Source organism: Carlito syrichta, unplaced genomic scaffold (genome assembly GCF_000164805.1).
Source record: "Carlito syrichta isolate Samal-C Ts95f unplaced genomic scaffold, Tarsius_syrichta-2.0.1 Scaffold307669, whole genome shotgun sequence".
Lineage (NCBI taxonomy): Eukaryota > Metazoa > Chordata > Mammalia > Primates > Tarsiidae > Carlito > Carlito syrichta.
This window is the reverse complement of record NW_007251765.1, coordinates 162,586-178,699: the sequence shown is the minus strand read 5'-3', so window position 1 is coordinate 178,699 and position 16,114 is coordinate 162,586. Positions and strand designations below refer to the sequence as shown.

The 16,114-nt window shown below is 44.6% G+C and overlaps 1 pseudogene; it reads left to right on the top strand.

Annotated features, from left to right (window-relative positions):
* Positions 1-13,670: 13,670 nt before the first annotated feature.
* On the top strand, positions 13,671-15,443 carry LOC103266925 (annotated as a pseudogene).
* The last annotated feature ends 671 nt before the right edge of the window (positions 15,444-16,114 follow it).

Here is a 16,114-nt window from a genome sequence, read left to right as displayed (position 1 = left end):
TTTTTTGATTCATTGTAGAGATGAGGTCTCACTGAGTTGCCCGAGCTGGTCTTGAACCCGCAGGCTCAGGCAGTCCACTCGCCTTGGCCTCCCAAAGTGCTGGGATGACGGACTGAGCCACAGAGCCTAAAGATAAGGATATTCAGGATGAGGAACTATACTCAATGTCACACAGGAAATAAGTGATAGAAACAGGATTTCTGACTTTGAAGCCCTTGTCCTTTTGCTACATTCTGAAGCCTTTCTAGAAGACCTGCGTCTCATCACTCAAAGTAGGGCTATGCTGACCTTTTGCTCCGAGTGGAGTACAGTCCCTAAATTTGTGAGTGCCCCTTCCATGGTCTGAAGAATAGACAGTCCTTCAACCACTCAACTACATTTCCACCATTACCGAGAACCTACAAAGTGTGGAGATTCGAAGATGAATTTCCATGCTGAGTGGTTCATAGCTGAGAGACTTTATACAGATGCTATTTCCCCCCCAATTCTGTTTCCCTTCTTGTCTAGTAAAAATACCAAACAAAACCAGATTTTTAGCTGAGCTGAAGTAAGACTACCTTTCCCAATCTCGCTTATAACTGGCTACGACCATGTGACTAAGTCCTGGTCAATGAAGTGTAAGCATAAACGGAATGTGAAGCTTCTGGGAGTTTCTATAAAAGACAAGGGACATTTCCCTTCTTTCATCACCTCCCCTTAACACCTTTTTTTTTTTGAGTTGGGGTCTCACTCTGTGCCCTAGGCTGGAGTGCAGGGGCATGCTCACGGTTTATTTACAGTCTCAAACTCCTGGACTCAAGCAATCCTCCCTCCTCAGCTGGGACTGTGCATGCACCACCACACCCTGCTAATTTTTTGTAGGGACGAGGTCTCCCTATGTTGCCCAGGTTGGTCTTGAACTCCTGAGCTCAAGCAATCCTCCCACCTCAGTCTCTCAAAGTGTTGGACTTACAGGTGTGAGCCACCATGTCTGGCCCCTCTACCCCATGTCCTACCACCTAGAAACCAAACTGCAATGACTGGAACTTGGGCAACCATGTTGGATCAGAAAGTATAAGCCACAGACCGAAGATGGAAGAACACCAAGATGGAATAAGCCTGGTTCTTGACAAGGTGGAGCTCTGTACCATGCCTGGACTTCATATTTCTCATTTATAAGAGAAAGAAAATAAGTGTATATATATCACATATCTATTAGCTTTCACTAAATAACACACTACTTCCAACCTCATGGCCTAAAACAACAGTTGTCTTATTGACCTTCTATTCTGTGGGTCAGCTGGGTGCTGGAGGGCTGGATAGAGCTAATGTCAGTCTAGGCTTTCTCTGTGTGTCCAGCGGTTGGCAGGATGGTCGGTCTGGGGGGCCTCAGCCGGGTGGCGCATTTCTGCTCTACCTGGTCTCATCCTCCAGTAAATATAGCCTAAACTTCCTTCACATGGCAGTCTCAGGCTTCCAAAACAAAACAAAAGCAAAAAATAAGAGCAGTCAAACCCCAGTATGCAAGTAGCCTCTGCTTGTGTCCCACATGCCAATGTCCCAGTGACCTAAGCAAGTCACCCAAAGACACAGTTCCTGCAAGGAGTGATTCATTGGCAGTCATTGGCAGTCATTACTGCAACAATGCCTACTGGTATTTTGGGTTTTTCTGTCACCTGCACCCAAATTAAGTCCTAGCTTGTACAGATGGTGACAAGCCTAAGTAACTGCTGTGTTCACGTTCACCAGCCCAGGAGGATAAAAAGCAGTCATAGTATTTTTCAAAGTCAAAATTGCAATGACTTGAACCAACCCCCACCATCTTACTTGTCCTTATCTTCTTATCAAAATCATTTTAGATTTTGATACTGAACTATTGGATGAGACTTTATTTATCTATTTATTATTTTTTTGAGTTGGAGTCTCACTTCGTTGCCCAGGCTGGAGTGTAGTGACATACTCACAGCCACCCCAGCATCAACCTACTGGGCTCCGAGGATCCTTCCGCCTCAGCCTTCCAAGTAGCCGGAACTACAGGTGCACACTACCACACCCGGCTAATTTTTTGATTTATTGTACAGACAAGGTCTCACCATGTTGCCCAGGCTGTTCTTGAACCCGTGAGCTCCAGCAATCCCCTTACCTTGGCCTCCCAAAGTGCTGGGATTACAGGCTTGAACCACTGTGCCCTGTCTTGGATGAGACTTTTAGTTATTGAGACTTAACTATTAGATGAGAAAACAGAATTACAGTTTAATTGTTAAGTAAAATTAAGGAAACATGAAGAGATCACTGCTTTTGTTGTGGTTTTTGTTTAATCATGATCAGAAACAAGAAATTGGAAGTTGTTTTTTTAAGAGTCTCATGAATATTCACACTCCTATTTAAGAAATCGGGGGGGGGGGGGGAGGGTGGTTAAAAAAACATCTAGGCACAAGGGCCACCTATGTCCCCCACCCCGATTCCTGGTTTGCCTGTCACTTCAGCTGACACTCTCTGCTTCGGAAGCAGACTGGAGAGGGTCTCAGCTTGTGGTCACAGCTAAAGGCTTCCAGGAAATCGCTATTGCTGCATCAGGGGGGCTGGCTCCTGGTGTCCCCAAGGCACCACAGCCTGAAGCGCCTGTGCAATGCTAGGCTCCAGGTGATGGACTCTTCTTGCTATATTCTGAAGCCTCACTGCAGGTGTGATGTGCCCCAGGTAACTGAAGTGTCTCTGAGAGTCTCTGTCCCATGTCCCAGAGCCAGGAATCCTGCCAGCCCAGCTTCTGTCCTCTGCTTGACCCTTTCTGCAAGCAAGGGGGCCAGTCCAGGTCCATCAGAAGCAAGCTGCACGTCAACAGCAGTTACAGCACCATTCAATCACAGTCAAGAAGCGGCTCTACTCACCCTCTTCCCGACAAAGCAGGAGCCGAGATGCGGGTCAGTGACAACCACACACACGGTTTGCATCACCAAGTGGGGCATTCGCTTCCCAGTCCAAAGCACCTATAAATGGTGTGTTCACGATTTCCCCTAAGAGCCAGGACAGGCACCTAACTTATATTCTGGTGCCCTACGTCTGGAAGCACACCCTGGAGATTTTCCAAAGCAAAGAGGCAATCTGCTCCAAAGGTAAAGTCAAGCCTCCATCTCACAGAAGACTCAAAATCACTCACAGCTCCAAAATGGCAGGGTTTCTAACTGCTACGCGTTGAGGTTTCTAAGTTGTAGAATCATGTTACATTAAACTCTTGTTTTATATTGGGAACAAAATTATTACAATACAGCATAAGTGCTTCAACAGATGCGTGAGACCAGTGTGAGGAGGGAAAGTCTCAGCCTTAAGCCTCAGTTTCCTTATTTGTAAAATTATTGACCTCATCAACTTGTTGTGAAGTTTGAAAGAGACAGTGTCAGCTGGGCCTGGTGGCTCACACCTGTACTCCCAGCATGCTGGGTGGCTGAGGTGGGAGGATAGCTTGAGTATAGGAATTATGAGACCAGCCTGGGCAACAGAGTGAGACCTCATCTCTCAACCAAAAATACGTAGCCAGGTGTGATAGCACATTCCCATAGTCCTAGCTACTTGGAGGCTGAGACAGAAGGATCACTTGAGCCTAGAAGGTTGAGGCTGCAGTGAGCCGTGATCGTGCCACTGCACTCCAGCCTGGGCTAAAGAGTAAGACCCTGTGTCCCAAAAATTAAATAAATAAATAAATAACTTTTAAAAAAATAAAAGAGACAATGTCTGCAGCATGCTTTCGTCAGACTATGGCTCAGCACACCAATGACCGGGGACTGCTAAAGGTCATTGACACTACCTTTCAGGCCAGCAGGACCCTTCTGGTTTGTCCATTGAGAAGCAATTTGAGATCATTCACTCTCACAGGGCAGCACAGATATGGGCTTGGGGAACAAAGACCCCTTACCTTGGCTTTATTAGGAATTTACTTTAGTGACCTTGGTCATGCCCTTCAGGGGCAAGAATCTAAGAAAAGTTGTGTCTGTGTATTTTTCCAAGCGCTGGTTGATATACAAACATGAGGGCCCCGTGGCTGTCCCAGGAAGGCACCTGTCTATGGCATCTGGTCTGTATGTGACCAGTCATGGAAGGGGTAGGTGGAGATGAATGGAAGACATTTCACCATTTTCCCCTTATGGCTTCATCTAATCCCATTTTTCCGCTATCGCAAATGCAGGGCAAGAGTTTCCTGACAGAATCTAACTCTGGACACCTGGTGTACGTTGGTTTAGATTAAGGATATTACATAAATAAAACAGCATCAGGCATGCAGCCAGCCAGAGCAGAAGGAGGGCTGGGTGGGGAGCTGGGGAGTGTGGGGGGGGTTTGCCAGCAAACCAAGGTCACCAGCTGGTTAGAGAAAACCCACAGATTTCCCGTGGGTTTTTTTCTTTCTTTTTTTTGGCAAACATTTATTTCATGCTACTCTGGGAGGCCATGTGGCACAGTGGGTAAATATGAGCCAGAAAACTGACTGATTTAGAATCCAGGCCCTGGCCAGGTGCCAAGGCTCATGCCTGTAAACCCAGCACTTCGGGAGGCCAAAGCAGGAGGATCTCTTGAGCCTAGGAGTTTGAGATCAGCCTGGGCAACATAGCGAGACCCTGAATATATATATACACACAAATTTTTTAAAATTATAAAATAGAACCCAGGCCTTGTTCCTTACTGACTGTGGAATGGAAACAAATGACTGAACCAAGATGACTGCCTTCTTATCTAGGAACTTCCCACCTTCCGGCATTGGGGTGTCAAGAGGATTCCATGAGAGACACTTGCAAAGTCATTAAAATGATGCTGGGCTCACAGAAAGCCCTATGAATCACTAGCTATCACTGTGTTATTATTATGTGCTGGGCCTGAGTCAGTCAGGGTTTCCCAAGGACTTAGTCCCTGACGTAAAGTGTTAGTTCAAAATAGTGAGAAGGTAAATGGTCCCACTGGAAAGGAGGCTCCATGAGGGCGGGGTTTTTTTTTTTTTTTTTCTGTTTTGTTTTCTATGGTATTTCCACAGCCTAGAATAGTTCCTGGCACATAGGAGGTGCTCAGTACATTTTGATTGAATAAATGCATTTAAACAGCCGTTTCAGGTGTTATGCTAGACTGCATAGGCTTCAGGTGGGGCACAAAAGAGAGATGTCAACAAAAATTAGATCAGTGAGACAGGTACTGTATCAACATACTGGAAGGACAGAAAACTTTATCAGACAATAGAGAGTTGTGAAAGAAGTTACAGTAAAGGCTTAACATTTTGACTAAGGAGTGTAAGTTCTTATAACTCATGATCCAAATCATAAAAAAAATTTGAGATTTAAATTCCCATGACCTTAAGACAAAGTTAGGGAGGTGAACCTGGCCTTGGGTAGCAAAGATTACTATCTGAGTTGCAGGTCAGCACCTCTGACTTTGAACTTGAATCTGTATTCCCAGTCATGGGCTGAGACTCTGTTGGCCAGAGATGGTTCATTGCTCCATGTAGGTGGGGGCATGACTTTGCTACTCAAGAAAGTTAAGAATAAACTACAGAGATAATAAGGTAAGTGAAATCCATGGGATTAATGCTTTTGTGTTTAGAAATAACTTTTGAATTTAAGAAAAATTGTTTATAATGGTTATTTACGGTGTTTGAAACATTTAAGAAAATCTGACATTAGTCATAATTTTAATTTAAAATGTTTTATTATTATCAAGCATAATTTTACTTTAAAACATGCATAAAGATTGTTTAGCCAAGTGCAATGGCTCAAGCCTATAATCCCAGCAATTTAGGAGGCTGAGGTGAGAGGATTGCCTGAGCTCAGGGGTTTGAGACCAGCCTGGGCAATTTGGTGAGGTCTCATCTCTACAATATATCAAAAAATTAGCAGGCCATGGTAGCTCATATCTGTAGTTCCAGCTACTTGGAAGGCTGAGGCAGAAGAATTGCCTGAGCCCAGCAGGTCGACACTGGGGTGGCTATGAGCATGCCACTGCACTCCCATCTGGGTGACAGAGTGAGACTCTGACTCAAAAAAAAGGTTTTGTTTAATTTGTATACAGTATTTGGCTGTCTAAAAGACTGAAATGTTTTGAGATCTTTATAGGAGTATTATGTTTGTAACTAGAATTTCCATTCTTAAGAATGTCAGTAAATCAGTCTTATAGGGTGTTTGGCATCTTGGGAGAATTAAATACCGTTAACTCTTGAACAACACAGGAGGGGGGGAGAACCAATCCCTGTGCAGATAAAGATCTATGTATAACTTTTGACTCCTCAGAAACTTACTAATAGTCTACAGTTGACCAAAATCCTTACCAATAACACAGTCAATTAACATGTATTTTGTATGTTATATGTGTCATGTACTGTATTCTTACAATAAAGTAATCTAGATAAAATAAAACATTACTAAAGGCTTAAAACCTTAAGAAAAATATATGAACCAGGTGTGGTGGCTCAAGCCTGTAATCCCAGCACTTTGGGAGGCTGAGACAAGAGGACCGCTTGAGCCCAGGAGTTCAAGACCAGCCTAAGCAAATAGTGAGATCTTGTCGCTACAAAATTTAAAAATAAGCCACACATGGTGGCACACATCTGTAGTCTCAACAAGTCAGGAGGCTGAGGTGAAAGGATCACCTGGATTCGAGAGGTCAAGGCTGTGGTGAGCCATGAGCATGCCACTACACTCCAGTCTGTGTGACAGAGTAAGACCCTAACTCAGAAAAAAGAAAAGAAAAAGGCATGGCTTAAACTTACAACTTTATTAAATTGAATTTCAATAAAAGTCAAGCAACTAAGTATCATTTTTTATGTAGAAAAGCCTCTGTCAGATATTTTAGAATCTGAGTTGACAAGAGAATGCTTATAAAATCCAGAGGGCCTTGATTGAATGCTTCTGTTAAAAGTATTACTACTGTGGATCTTCCTGCCTTATCTTGTATTGTTAAGATAAATAAAAACCTTAGGTGTATGTAATTGCTGTGGTTTGAATGTGCCTCCTCAAAAGCACGTGTTGGTACTCGTACAAGTGTTGGGAAGTGGAGTCTAATGGGAGGTATTTAGGTCATGGGAGCTCTACCTTTGCAAATGGACTAATACTGATTATAAAAAGGCTTGAGATTGCAAGTTCAATCGCTTGCTGTCTCACGCATGTGTACACTCTTGCCATGTGTTACAACACAGCAAGAAGGCCCTTACCAGATGCTGCCCTTCTTCTTGGACTTCCCAACCTCCAGAACCATGAGCCAACTACACGACTATTGTTTATAAATTATCAGTCTGTGGCATTCTGTTGTAGCAGCACAACACAGAGAAAGACAATAGCTATCCATTTCAATGCCCTTAAAAGACTCCTCTGTTATCTGCTCACCAGATTGCCAGCCCCTCTGTGTCCCCACAGATTCGCATCTCTCTATAGGGCTCTTCCCAAACTGACCTCAACACCCCCCCTTCTCAAATGCTAATCACACAGTGTACCCCTGTGTCCACACATTTGTTCATCCACAAATCTCCTGCAACAGGGAGTTAGCAGGGATGGTACCAGTCCTTATGGAGAATTCTGAAAATTTGTAGGGATATTTTTAATTGTAAGGGTGATTGCAAAGCACTAATGTCACTAAATGCATGGGAACCAAGGATGCTTGATGTTCTGTGATCATGAGACAGCCCTGCATTTGGAGAATTGTTCCATAAATTGCGTGATTTTCAAATATCTGCTAGATATTCATGTGGGTGAAAACTCAATTATAGTTATTTGAGGGTAGACTCTGACTCTGTTTTACATATAAACTTAAAACATTTTTTGCATGGCTTTAATATGTACTGAATTTTCCAAGAATGCAATTACTATGTAAATCAAGAGAAGATTGTAGTTTATTATATTTGAAACTTTATCAGGAGTTATTTATTATTTTGGAAAAATCACATCACCAAAGGCAAAGTAGCTCACAGTATTTGAGTCAGCAATCCAATACAACAGTATCTTTCTGCATCTGTGGGTGTCCACCATCCATGATAATTCTGTATACAAATGCAAGAATATCACCACTTTATCCTAACACTGACTGGAGATGTTCCCAAGCTCTCACATATTGAAATATACATTATTTAATTTAGAAATGTTCTGCTTTGGCCGGGCTCAGTGGCTCAACCTGTAATCCCAGCATTTGGGGAGGCCAAGGTGAGTGGATGGCCTGAGCCCGTAGTTTTGCAACCAGCCTGGGCAACTTGGCGAGACCTCGTCTCTACAATTAAAATTAAAAATAGCTGGGCACGGTAGTGTACATCTGTAGTTCCAGCTACTTGGAAAGCTAAGGTGGAAGGATCGCTGGAGCCCAGCAGGTTGACGCTGGGGTGGCTGTGAACATACATGCCACTGCACTCCAGCCTGGGCAAAGGAGTGAGACTCCAACTCAAAAAAAAAAAAAAAAAAAAGAAATGCTCTGCTTTTATTTCTCCTTTATATGGCACTTGGGAATTAGATTCACTTTTTAAAAATTATGTGTAGGCCAGATGCAGCGTCTCACACCTATAATCCCAGTACTTTGGGAGGCCAAGGTGAGAGGATTGCCTGAGCCCAGGAGTTTAAAACCTGCTTGGGCAATATGGTGAGACCTCGTCTCTACAGTAAATAAAAAAAAATTAGCCCAGTGGACCGGCACACGCCTGTAGTCCCAACTACTTGGAAGACTGAGGCAGAAGGATTGTCTGAGCTCAGCAGGTTGAGGTTGAGCTGTGATCAGGCCACTGCACTCCAGCCTGGGCAAGAGTGAGACTCTGACTAAAAAAAAAAAAAAAAAAGTGTATGCACAAGTTAAATTATCTGTGAACTCTATTTCAAGATAGTGAAGGGACATTACACAATGTTCATTGCATCTGATAGGATTGTGAGCCTACTCTCCACCCTCAATCTCTTCTCTGAAGTTCCTTTCACCTTCTGGAAATGCAGCCCTCCTGAGAGTCCTGTTCCTTCTGTAGCCCTCAAGAGCGGGGGTTGCTTCCTCTCCCACATCCTCCTGCCACTGGGCCTAGAAGTGGGTTAGCTGTCTGCTTCCTCCTCCTTTTGAGTTCTAGACCTTTGTCCCCGCCTCCTCTGAAAATCCTCAGCCCTGAAGCCCCTAACCTCAGATAGTGACATTCTCCTCTTGCTGAAGGAGGGCATCTTCAGACCCCTAGGCCCTGGTCTTTGCTCCCTGAAGATCTTAGCCTATGTTCACTGTCTCTCTCTCCAACACTGCGTCTGTCTCAATTCTCGTTGATTTTAATATTCACGGACATAGATAATGTGCAGGTAAAGTACAGTCCAATCAGAAGCAAAGTCAATCCCCTGAAGGGCCTCCAGCTAGGCCTGGTATTTTAATTCCCGGATTAGACTGTGGCGAGGCCTTGGTCTGGAGACAGGGCCCAGGGTGGCCAAAGCAGTAAGAGAGCACTCAGGGGACTCAAACAGCAGCCATTGACCAACTGGTTTGAAGGAATTTTAAGGCTGGGCGCGGTGCCTCACGCCTATAGGCTGGGCGCGGAGCCTCCCTTGGCCACTTTGGGAGGCCAAGATGAGAGGATTGCCTGAGCCCATGGGTTCAAGACCAGCCTGGGCAACTTGGTGAGACCTTGTCTCTACAATAAACCAAAAACTTAGCTGGGCGTGATGGCACGTGCCTGTAGTTCCAGCTACTTGGAAGGCTGAGGCGGAAGGATCGTCAGAGCCCAGCAGGTTGAGGCTGTGGTGGCCGTGAGTGTCCCACTGTACTCTAGCCTGGGCAATGGAGTGAGACTCCCACTCGGAAGGAAGGAATGAAGGAGAAAAAGAAAGAGAAAGAGAGAGAGAGAGAAGGGAGGAAGGAAGGAGAGAGAGAGAGAGAAAGAAAGGAATGAAGGAGAAAAAGAAAGAGAAAGAGAGAGAGAAGGAAGGAAGGAAGGAGAGAGAGAGAGAGAGAGAGAGAGAGAAAGAAAGAAAGAAAGAAAGAGAAAGAAAGAAAGAAAGAAAGAAAGAAAGAAAGAAAGAAAGAAAGAAAGAAAGAAAGAAGGAAAGAAAGAGAAAGAAAGAAAGAAGGAAAGAAAGAGAAAGAAAGAATGAAGGAAAGAAAGAGAAAGAAAGAAAGAAAGAAGCCGGGCTCGGTGGCTCAGCCTGTAATCCCGCGCCTTTGGGGAGGCTGAGGTGAGTGGATTGCCTGAGCCCGCGGGTTCGCGACCCGCCTGGGCGGCGAGACCTCATCTCTACAATAAATCAAAAAATCAGCTGGGCATGGTAGCGCATGCCTGTAGTTCCGGCTACTTGGAAGGCTGAGGCAGAAGGATCGCGGGAGCCCAGCAGGTCGAGGCTGCGGTGGCCGGGAGTGGCCACTGCACTCCAGTCTGGGTGACAGAGCGAGACTCCAACTCAAAAAAAAAAAAGAAAGAAAGAAAGAAAGAGAATTTTAACAACTGAACTGGACAAACTGATCCGCCAGGTGACACCAGCCCTGTGTGAAGACAGCTGATCCTCCCAAGTTCCTGTGACTGTGTCCTCCACTCCAGCTCAGCCACCCACTGCCATTGTCATGTGCTTGGCCCGTGAATGGTAGCTGCGCCCCTTCGGTGATCTAACTGTAAGCGCGCACTCTTGCCCCCCGCCCCCCGGTCCTTCCAGCTGACTCTAACCACAGCCCCAACTCTGACAGTGCTGTCGCCTTATCAGAGCCTGTGATTAATTGTTCCTCACTGTTTTCACGCTGCTTCATCTCCTTCCTGCCTCCCATTCTTTCATCCAGATTAGAGCCCACTGTGCAACACTGCAATCACTTTCCTGGGTACACAGAACCCTTCACTCTACTCTCCCATTTTTTTTCACCAGTCTGGCAAAGTCAGTCTAGGTTAAAATCAGGTCTTCAGGCCAGGTTCGGTGGCTCAGCCTGTCATCCCAGCACTTTGGGAGGCCGAGGCAAGTGGATTGCCTGAGCTCGCAGGTTCGAGACCAGCTTGGGCAACTTAGCGAGACCTCGTCCCTACAGTAAATAAAAAATGAACCAGGCGTGGCAGTGCACGCCCGTAGCTCCAGCTGCTTGGAAGGCTGAGGCGGAAGGATCGCCGGAGCCCAGCAGGTCGACGCTGGGGTGACCGTGAGCATGCCGCTGCACTCCAGCCTGGACTACAGAGTGAGACTCCAACTCAAAAAAAACATCTACATCTTCACTTACTCCAAGCCTGTACTTGGGCACTTAAATGCAGCTGGAGAAAACCAAACGACTGTGCTGATCCTGCTCCATCAGCTAGGCCAATCACTTCCCTACTCTGCCAAATCAACAGAATTATTGCACATCTTTTCTCATCTCTTCAGACCTCCAAAACTCCTCTGTCCTCCTTACTCAAATCTAGAGGTTCTCAAAATTTTTTGGACTTGGGCCAGGAGTGGTGTCTCATAGTTGTAATCCCAGCACTTTGGGAGCCCGAGGTGGGAAGGTTGCTTGAGCCCAGGAGTTCAAGACCAGCCTTGGCAACATAGCAAGACCCTGTCTCTATACAAAATCAAAAAATTAGCCGGGCCTGATGGTGCACACCTTTAGTCTCAGCTACTTGGAGGCTGAGGCAGGAGGATAACTTGACACCAGGAGTTCAAGGATGTAATAAGCCACAATAGTGTCACTGCACTCTGGCCTGGGCAACAGAGTGAGCCCCCAACTCAGGGGAAAAAAATTGTTTTGGACTCAGGATCCCTTTAAATAACTTAAAATTTGAGAACCCTAAAGACCTAGTATTTGTATGTATTATATATGTTGATATTTGTTATACTTAACTCAAAGCTGGGATAATTTAAAAATATTTACGTATTTTAAATAATTTATTTTAAAATAACAAAATCCATTATATGTTCAAATAAATAGCATATTTTTATGAAAAAGAACTATATTTTCCAAACTCCAAAAAATGTTAATAAGAAGGAAGCACTGTTTTATATTTTTGTAAAAACTTTTTCATGTTTGACTTAAGAGAAGACAACTAGATTCTCATATCTGCTTCTAGATTCAAAATGATCATAAGATATAGTTTTGAATGACGTGTATTATGAAAACTCTGACCTTACACAGATATAGATAAGTAGTTTTAGAGAAGGGAGAAGTATTTTAATAGATAATTGAGGATGTTCTTTTTTTATGCTACACACAAGTTTGACAGGTGATAATTTCTTAAAGGTTAGTTGCAGTTTGGATATTGAAATCATATCAATAAACTTTTCATACTCTGTTACATTAAAATCTATTGCTTTATCTTGCAGTTTGTGTGATTTTTTTTTTTTTTTTTAACCCTTGCATGACTCTGTGACATTTTGGGTCAGTCATTTGAAAATATTGGTTCAGCCAGGTGCAGTGGCTTACATCTACAGTCCCAGCACTTTGGGAGGCAGAACCGAGGGGATTGCCTGAGCCCAGGGGTTCAAGACCAGCCTGAGCAACTTGGCAAGACTTCATCTCTACAATAAATCAAAAAATTAGCCAGGCATGGTAGTGCTCACCTGTGGTTCCAGCTACTTGGAAGACTGAGGAGGAAGGATCGCCTGAGCCCAGCAGGTCAGAGACTACGGTGGCCTTGAGCATGCCACTGCACTCCAGCCTGGGTGACAGAGTGAGACTCCCACTCATAAAGAAAAGAAAATATTGGTTCACAGAATTATGCAGATATTCTAAATACTGACACAATTAAATACGGTTTTTAAAAATCACAACCATTAGTATCACCACTGATTCATCAGAAGAATTGAAGTCTTGGGAAGCTGCCAAGCTCATGGTGGCAGACACAATTTCCCAAAATTCCCAGTTTTGCAGCAAAGCTTGCATTTTACCATTTTCAACAAATAACTCCTGTCAAGCAGGCTCACTTTGCTCATTGTTAGTGTCCACCAAATACCCAGATCTGAAGACCCAAAAGTTGATCTGTCCATCATACTTGCAACAAGCAGTTGCATCAGTTCTCATCTCTAACAATCACAAAAGGGCTTCTCCTCATGTGAGGAAAAGCCATCATATTTTGGTATACAGCAGAAGTACTCTATGCATCCTTCTCACACAACAGAGAATATTAAAAAGACACGTATTTCAGGGGAGAGATTGTGTAAAATGAATCATTTTTACTGCTTCATCAAGGATGTTCTCCGGTGATTTTTTTCCCCCTGCCAGTGCTTGGTGATGAGAAATACGATGACCGTCAGTTGAGTTTAGTGGCACTACCTTGATTTGGGCTACGACACCTGCAGTTTTGCAGGAAAATCAGGCAAATAAAGTTATGTAACGCTTTGAAAGTTTCAGCCCCACTCATGTCTATTGCATTCACATAAAGGAAGATCTTCTTTGGTGATTAGTCAGTGCTCAGCTGAAACTAACATAAGCACAACTGTTAAGTCTAGGCAGTGCAGGGATTCGTTCCTTTAAAGGCAAGAGCTCGGCTGGGTGTGGTGGCTCATGCCTGTAATCTCAGCACTTTGGGAGGCTGAGGTGAGAGGATTGCCTGAGCCCATGGATTCGAGACCAGTCTGGGCAACTTGGTGAGACCTCATCTCAACAATAAATCAAAAAAATAGCTAGGCGTGGTGGCACATGCCTGTAGTTCCAGTTACTTGGAAGGCTGAGGCGGAAGGATCGCCGGAGCCCAGCAGGTTGAGGCTGCGGTGGCCGGGAGCAGCCACTGCACTCCAGTCTGGGCGACAGAGTGAGACTCCAACTCAAAAAAAAAAAAAAAAAAAGTAACCTCTTTTGAACCTGATGTACTCTGGGAATGAAAATGGGACTAGTAATAAGGAGAATGAGTTGAGGATGCCTTACCTAAGTCATCTGCAGCTGCCTGCTGGAAATCTTCCCATGGTGCCTGAGGTTGCCCAGGCTATGAACTCCGTCATGGATATCACCCCAGAGATTTCACCCAAGCAGCCTTGAATCCTGCCAAGACCACAGTCACTGCCATGATAACCTGAGAATGGTTGTTTGGGGGCACCTTTCCCACAGCCAAGACCATTTTCAAGAATAACATCTCTTCGGCCATGTACCCTGTGAGACCCTCTGAGCGACTGAACTATCCTTCCAGAGTCCAGAGATTCCAGGTTGAATACAAAGACTTCCCCAAAAAAGAATGCGAGAGAATTTGTATCTCTTATCAATTGCTCCTCTTGGCTGCCTCTGATCAGCCACGCATTGGAAAGATCTGGAGTCCTGCCACCCTGCATGGTTGCACTGAACAATTTAAAGTTGCCGTCTGAGCCAGACCCACCAAGTACAGAGATACCAAGAACAGGAAACGAACCAATGTCTATGTGTGGAGGTGCTGAGCCTTTTCTGGCCGTGGACCGTTGTAAAATCCCAACATGTATATTGAAAATACTGAAACTGCTTTGAAAAGTTGGAATTTCTGATACCTCCAGAGGGGCAAGACACGAGGGTTGAAGAATGTAGGAAGCAGAAGTGAAGAAGATGGTGACACGGAGAGGTGGCTGTGGCTGCGCTGGACCCTGCTGGGGTTTGTTGGGACAGCCGCTCATAAACCAGTGGTCCCCAAACAGAAGCAATTGCCTGTGGGAAGGGAGGGCCTGCCCAGCAAACTGACTCTCCCAGGAAACCAGCACATCCAAGCCCTGGCACCTCAGTGCTTTGTCTTTTCTCTCTCTCTCTCTCTCTCTCTCTCTCTCTCTCTCTCTTTCCTCCCTCTTTCCCTCCCTCCTTTCTTTCTCTTTCTTTCTTTCTTTCTTTCTTTCTTTCTTTCTTTCTTTCTTTCTTTCTTTCTTTCTTTCTTTCTTTTTTTTCTTTCTTTCTCCTGTGTGAGAGAAGAAACAGAAAACAGAAAACATGACCCCTTCTCAAACTGGCTCACTCAAACACTTTAGGACAAACTCTCGACAGTCACACTGAAGAGAGGCCTTAGACAAGCCTCAGAGCTAAAAGCACCATAGAAAATGAAATGTGGCCATTGCCAGGTCACTGCGACCTTTGCCTTACTAGACTCTGGTGTGGCTGTGTGCTCTTTGAGCTATGGCTGTCGTCATGCTTCCTGGCTTTGGCCCCCTTCCCTATCTTGGGGAAGTGAATCTTCGTTTTCTCTCTCTTTAATTTACTTTTAACTAAATGATATTTTTTCATTCTATAAAAACAGAAAAATGAAATGCTTCCTGCTCAGCGTAGCCTAACTTTTCCAGCATGCCATGGCCCCACACCTCCCAACATCCCACACCATAACCACTGCTTTCCCCTCCAACAGTGATCTGTAGTCTTAGTTTCCTTCTTTTCTTTTGATTCTGTGGCACTGTATAAAATTTTCATCTGAGAGCTTCACAATCGTATCGAGTCATGTAGCACACTTTGGAAACTTGCCTGAGACTGACTTTATCAGTAAATCCAACCGGCTAAGATCATATCCATGTGTATGTGGCTATGTATTTTTCTTTCATTGGACTAACCAGAACCATGCCAGTGATGCAAATTCTGTGCCCTCTGGTTCAGCTGAAACAGTCCTGGACTTCTCATGAACCTTGATGAAGTCTCTCACAGGTGTATAAATTAGACAATTTAGTAATTTTAAATTTTAGAGGGTCATTTGACTCCTTTTCTATTTTATTTTTATTTTTGGTAATACAAACAGGCCTTAACAAATGAACTTTGATCTTTTTTTTAAATTTTTTTTTTTTTTGAGTCGGACTCTCACTCCATCGCCCAGGCTGGAGTGCAGTGGCATGCTCACAGCCACCCCAGCATCGACCTGCTAGGATCCAGTGATCCTTCCACCTCAGCCTTCCAAGTAGCCAGAACTACAGGCACGCGTTACCATGACCGGCTATTTTTTAAAAATTTATTTATTGTAGAAATGTGGTCTCACCAAGTTGCCCAGACTGGTCTCGAACCCATGAACTTGGGCAGTCCTCTCACTTCGGCCTCCCAAAGTGCTGGGATTACAGGCTTGAGCCACCGTGCCTGGCCTATTTTAAAGACTTTTTTTTTTTTAATTGTGTGTCGACCATTGCTTTGTTATACTCTGGTCTGACCACACGACTCTTTGACCTATGGCTGCCATGTTTCCTAGCTTTGGCCCCCTTCACTGCCTTGGGTAGGTGAATCTCATCTCATATCTCTCTCTCTCTCTCTCTCTCTCTCTCTCTCTCTCTCTCTCTCTTTCTCTGTTCTGGTTAATCTGGCTAATGCT